We start from the raw sequence: 7358 nt of genomic DNA on the forward strand, positions 1-7358 counted from the left end.
ACTTAAGAACTAGTTATGGACTCCATTAAAACACATAAAGATCAAGAATTAATCTAATCAATTATTAGCACATAATTTCTATGATCTTCTAAACTCATATGTTTATGAATGTTCATATCAAAAATTTCAAGAATCGTAAGTACATATACAAAACTTGAAATTTTGATACGAGCTTTTGAACAAAACTTCGATTTTCAAGTTTTTTTTTTTTTTTTTTTTTTGCATCAAGTATCAAATAAACAAACCTGGCTCTGATACCACTGATAGGTTTTGAGCATTCTAACACTCCTATGGTGTACATGCAACCCTAGAAACCTTGGATCTATGTTTGACTAAGATACATCCAAATAATTATTTTTCCAAGGTTCTTATCCTAACTAGCATGGCATGGGGTACTTGAATCAAATAAAACTAGTAGAATTACTTACCTTGTAGTAGTAGTTGATTGCTTGGAGTTTGAGAGCCTAGCACCAATAATGTGGATGCTTCAAATGGAAGTCACAAATCACGACAAACTTGGAAACTTGAGAGAATAGTCACAAACTTCTTGAAATCGGCCCTCTTAGTTTACACACATCAACTAGTCTAATTTCAAGAACCAAAGCCTCCTTTATATAGTGTGGTGGATTAGGGTTACATCCATGTAAACCCTAATACCCATGTCTTTTCATTTCCATGAGATCCATGGGTTAAAGCTCCATGGAGTATCCATGGACTTTCCATGCAAGCCTAGCCCATTCCAAATAAGCATTAGCCCACACTATATAAATACAAGAGCCCATATTTAATTAGTCGTACTTTTGATCTCTAAATTAATTCGAAATTAATTATAGATCAACACTAATTAAATAATATGATTTTATATTAATATATTAGAACTTATAATATATTAATAAATCATAACTTATACTATTCTCAAAAGATTATCCGTAAATTGTTCGGGTGAAGTGCAACCCAAATGGACCATGTCGGGTCGGGTCAAGTACATACCAAACATAGTTATGGACTTAGACACTATCTCTAACAGTTACCTACTAGAATCACTTTATATTCACCTTCAGGAAGCGATCAGCAATCGTGGCTCTTAAAACTCTGTTGAACTATGAAGCGCCACTTCAGATAAGTGATCATATAATCCTCTGTTCTAGATATCAGCCGGACAAATACATGGAACATGGTCTTGCTTATTGTCCAACATTTGTTTCCCGATTTTCGATTTGTTTGACATAGAACTTAACTGAACACATCAATTTAGTTCTGACCGGGCCCGGTACATAGGTCAAAACAAAATCATCGAGGGGCCCAGATATCACTTCTAATTCTAGAAGGAACAGATAAACTTCGACTCATATGTTTGCTCTACTACTTGTTGAATTACACACAAAAGCACGGTTTATAACATCGAGTTACCAATGCGTTTTCGTGCAATCAATGCATAACCAACTCATAGGCAACAAATCATATCTCTAGGTTTGAAGACTTATATGATATTACCGTCTCACGATCACTCGAGATAAATTCCATGAAGTGATACAAGTGAGCGTGGGTTGAATCCAATACTCAGAACTTATGAGCACTCATGAGTGTTGTAGCCCCGCTTTGTCTAACATCTTAGACCTCTACAAGCCAACCCATGACAGTCTTGATTCATATCTACTTCCAACATATGACCGACTGTGGAGAGTTTGAATAATATGATATAAACCATAACATAATTATTCTGGAAGTCAAAACATGCAAAAAGAAATAATAGTAAACGATTGACAAGAGATAGCAACACTTTACTCATAAATAACAGCTTTTATTTATCATCAAATGTCAATTACATTTTACAAATTTCAAGATTATCTAACTACTAAAACCAATATCATCCTTCAGCCCTATGCTCCGAGCATGCTGTAGATGCTTAGCCCGAGTCAGTCCCTTCGTGAGGGGATCTGCTGGGTTCTCATCCGATGATACCCTCTTTGCCACGAGGATTCCTTCTTCTATTCGATGTCTGATGAAGTGATATTTTCTGTCAATGTGTCTGGATCTCCCATGATCTCTTGGTTCCTTGGCTAAGGCAACCGCATTATTGCTGTCACAGAAAATCTCCATTGGCTCCTTTATAGCTGGTACAACTCCAAGGTCTCCGATGAAGTTCTTTAGCCATATAGCCTCCTTTGCTGCCTCGCTTGTTGCTATATACTCTGATTCACAAGTGGAATCAGCCACTGTCTCCTGCTTGGAACTTTTCCAAGTAATTGCCCCTCCGTTTAGAGTAAAGACCCAGCCCGACTGAGAGCGGAAATTATCCATGTCTGTCTGATTGCATGTATAAGGTCAACCTGTTATGATTGGTCTGATTGATGTGAGTAGACCAAATCTTAGGACTGCCTAGGATTTGAGATATGCGGTAGTCTATGGGATATGATTTATGTTGGGTCGAATTAGCGTTATCAGGTAGAGCCTTGGGAAAGGTACAGGTAGGTATGGAAGGTAGTATTGGGCTCGCACTACTGAAAGCACACGACATGTACCCGAACCAATGTTAGATCTGACAACTTTAAGGAGGACTAGTGTGGGAAGATCCCCTATATAGATATCTTGATCATTATGATTTATGACATTTCAGTTCAGCATGGTGGTGAAACGATTTGGGACAGGGGGTCAGGATCAGGATCAGGATCAGGATCTGGATCCGGATCGGGTATTGGTACCGAGCCCATTGATGAGAGGCTACGTGAGATCATTGCATCTGAGGTTACGAAGGGCATCCTTGACGCTACCTTAGTGATATTTCAGACGATCAAGGAGGGGATGATGGAGATTATGGAGGAGAGGCTCAGGTCATTCTGAGCCGAGATTGCGGCGGGCCAGATCGGGGCCCGAACTCCCTCATTTCGGGAGTTCAAGGCGTGTGGAGCGTCGGAGTTTTTCGAGGTCCGGGACCCCATTGTGATCCGATGCTGGGTGGTGGATATCAAGAACGCACAGCGCACGAGTTCTTTCCCGGATGCGGCAAAGGTGACTTTTACTTCATGTATGCTGAGAGACGGAGCTCGAGACTAGTGGGGCGAGGTGACTAGTTAGGTGGGAGTAGCTGGTGTGGCCGAGATGACATGGGTCGAGTTTGTTCGGCGATTTGATTTGGAGTTTGCACCAACTATCGAGGTGTAACGGATGGTGAGGGAGTTCCAGGAGCTCCAACAGACCACCAAGACTGTGGCGGAGATCACCGCCAAGTTTCGGGAGTGAGCATTGTTGATCCCATAGTATGCTACCGATGAGGACATGCGGAGGACGAGATATCATTCCATGTTGATGGGTGATATCCTGGAGTTTGTGAGCTTTATAGGGTGCAAGACCCTGAATGAGATGGTATAGAAGGCATGTGGGAGGGAGATGGAGTTGGACTTTCGCACCAAGCGGAAGCCGGAACAGGCACAGACAACGGTGGGTCAGGCTAAAAAGCCTAAGACCTCAGATACTTCCAGCAGGGGCCAGCAGGGTCGGGGCCGGTGTGCCAGGTGCGGTAAATCGCACAGTGGGGCTTGTCGGACAGCTGGCTCAGGATGTTACGCATGTGGCCAGTAGGGTCACTTGAGCACAGATTGCCCCGAGAAGTGCTTGATATGTTTCCGTTGAAACCATACTAGCCATAAAAAGGCCGATTGTTCGAGCTTGCAGGGAGGGGGAGGATCAGTGACGGCGCCCGCGCCCGCCAAAATAAGGATTACTGATGGCCGCCCTACTAAGGCGGATGCTCCAGCGGTGAAGAGCCGTGCATTTCAGTTGACTACCGAGGACGCTCGAGCAACGCCAGACGTTGTGGCTGGTACGTGTTCATTCTTCTCTGCTCTATATTAATTGAATTGCTTATGTATACATCGTGCTTATGTATAGGGACCTTTGTGGTCAATGGTATGTCGTCTCATGTTTTGTTTGATACGGGTGCTACCCGATCGTTCGTGTCTCTTGCTCTTAGCAAGAAGTTTCGGGACGCGCCGGGAACTTTGGATTCCCCGCTCGAGGTAGAGATTGTGGATGACCGCACTATGAGTGATGCGATGGTGTATCAGGATTGCATCCTGAATGTGCTTGGCGAGAGGTTTCGCATTAATCTAGTCCTGATACCGTTTCGAGGGTTGAAGGTGATTGTCGGGATGGACTGGTTGGGGGCCAATGGGGCCATGATCGATTGCGAGCGCCAGTTGGTGAGGGTTCGAACCCCAAGTGAGGGAGAACTAGTTATTCATGGTGAGAGGGCCTCGCAGGGGCCAACCCTCTGTTCGGTTCCGAGTGCTATGAGATTTCTGCAGAGGGGATGTACGAGATTTTTGGCTTATATCTCGGATGCGAGGGTTGAGACCACGACATATGTGGACAGTGTGCCGGTTTTATAGGAATTTCGAGATGTCTTTCCCGAAGAGTTACAAGGAATGCCCCCTGAGAGGCAGGTGTAGTTTCTCATTGATTTGGTGCCGAGTGCAGCTCCGATAGCGAAGGCACCATACCGATTAGCACCGCCCGAGATGTAGGAGTTATCTACGCAGCTTCAGGAGCTGTTAGACCGAGGGTTTATCTGTGACAACCCGAAATTTCTATCTTGTACAGTTATTCAATTCAATCAAAGTCAGACTCGTTTCTGCTATCTTTTAGCCTTCTTTAAAGTCTTTTTGAGTGTTCCAAGTCTTGTACATTCAAGGATAGGGTACAGGAATGAGTTCTCAAAGTTCATGGTATCAAAATCCGGCCAAACACTCCAACATGAGGAGTGTACGACCGTACACATGGGTGTACGGCCGTACACCCATGTATGGCCGTGAACCCTTCTCTATAAAGATGATACTTAGCCATCATTCAACCCTTTTCACACTCCCAAGCCAAGAAATTCGGATTTCTCTCTCAACTATCATCAACTTTCATCATCTAGATCTTCAAAAATGTAAGAACTCCTTCCATTTCTTTGTGATTATCCTTCATGATCTTAGATCACCCTTTGATTTCATCCATGAAATTCATGTTTTTGGGTAGTTCTTGGTGGCCGTGAACACTCATCAAGCCTCCAAATTGTGAGTAACTACTTCCTATGCTTGTTACCTACTAGAATCACTTGATATTCACCTTAAACCATCATCTAATGCATGAACACAAAGAGTGTACGGCCGTACACCCTTCATATGGCCGTACACCCCTTGTTTATTGCATATCTAGGCCTTCAAATCATGTTATGTCCCCACATTAGATCTTGGACACTTAGAGGATGCTAGATAGGGCCGTAAAACACCTTCTTGGCATGTTCTGCAAGGAGTGTACGGCTGTACACTCCAAGGCCGTACACCCAGGTGGCCGTACACACAAGTGGCCGTACACATAAGTGGCCATACACCTAGTGGCCGTACACACACTAGTGTGGCCATAAACCCCTTTCATTCAATCCTTTGTACTTGTAACACTTCAATCTAACTGTTTCCTAAGTCCTAAGGTGTTTTACTTACATGATTAGTTGTATAAACACTAATTATATACATATATGTGTCATTATATTCTTATTAGGATCCGTTTGTGCTCGAGGCTTCACTTGACACTTAGCATCCTACAACCGATCTTACATTCGTATAAATCACTGCAGGTTAGTTCATACCCCTTAACTTACCCTTTTAAATGATTTTAAATACTTTTATGGGGAGTAGAAACATTATAGTTATTATATCAATCACATGTGATTAATAACTATCAAACAGATGGATTTCTTATACTTTAAACTTCGTTTTCAAACAAATTGCTGTAAATCGTGTTACATACACTTTTATATGCAAAACTCTTTATCAAATCTTTTAAACTTATATGTTGTCAAAATCATGTCTATATAGATATAGTTATATAAGTAGGATTGAAAGGACTTAGGACTGATAACTCGCCTTATTTCCTGTTCCTTGTTTGGTTGTGGACTTAGGGTATCGGTTGTTTGTCCGAAGGTCGTTTGAATCTTAGGTTATATATTATGTGTATGTATATAGATATAAAAGTTCTTCATTCAGTTCAATACCTTTGGGTAGCAAAGGTGTACAAACATGTTCAGTCATACAAACAACATTGCTAGTAAACTATAATAGGTATAGTTTAGGAAGTCACTACTTACTAATTCTAGAACAATGAAACATACAAGAGTCAATTCATACATGAGTCAGTTCAAACATACTATAACAAGAAACAATACATACTATAACGAGAAACAGTACATACTATTACGAGAAACAATACTCACTATAAAGAGAAACAGATAGAACATACTACACACGAGACAGGGAGAACATACATTACACTAGAACATACTATACAAATACAAGAATACTATAACATTAATGTGAGATACTACTTCATGGCGCGTAAATTTATTGTTGTGTCACATTTTGTACCCAGAGTCTCCTGGAGGGAGAGCATGAATTTGTGTAAAGATCTATATGGGATTGACCATCCCACACCTTGCTGCTAACTACAGTGGGACCTGCAGGTCTACGGGAGACAAAGGTCATATCATTTTCGACGTCTTGAACGTCGTGTTATACTAGTCAATCAAGTATGGTTACAATCTTATCACATTTTACCTTAATTAAACAAACATGTTTAAGGTAGTTAGTACATTGGTAGTTACTTAGATAAAACTACAGTACATCATTATTTTCCCATTTCATTCACATTGTGATCTTCTCACATTAACGGTAATGAAAACTATATTTTGGTAATGATAGTCATACTTTGGGAAAACACTCACTTTTACAAAAGAACAAACATAAAGAACAGTTGGGTCTTGGTAGAAGACTACTTTAGTAGAAAATATAGGATTTTATAGGAAGTTTACAAAATTTTACATCAAACATTTACAAACACTTTCTTCAAACTTATACAAATAATGACACTAAAATACTTATGAACTCACCAGCTTTAATGCTGATCTACGCTTTCAAAATAACTTGTATTCTCAGGTCACCAGTAGACAAGTACCGATGACCAGGTTTTGAGAAGATGGAGCACATTCAAGACTCATCTGTTATTTTGATTCATATTTTTGGTGTCTTATACACTATACAGAACACACTTGTATTAAATTATACTATTAATGTAATGGATAATGTTGTTGCTTGTTTTACTATTATGCATTGTTGTGATACTGTACATGACGTCCTCCGCCCACGAACGTTTCCGTCGTTCCGGTTTGGGGGTGTGACAGATTGGTATTAGAGCATTGTTTATAGTGAATTGAGTATATCAACCCATAAAAGATATACAACTATAAACACAACGGGATTAAAATACTCCGATCAAGAGTTTATACTTTTAAATAATAAAATATTTAACCAAAGTATACATAC

The sequence above is a fragment of the Lactuca virosa genome, chromosome 4 (assembly GCF_052849685.1).
Source record: "Lactuca virosa cultivar CGN04683 chromosome 4, Lactuca_virosa_CGN04683_v6, whole genome shotgun sequence".
Taxonomy (NCBI): Eukaryota; Viridiplantae; Streptophyta; class Magnoliopsida; order Asterales; family Asteraceae; genus Lactuca; species Lactuca virosa.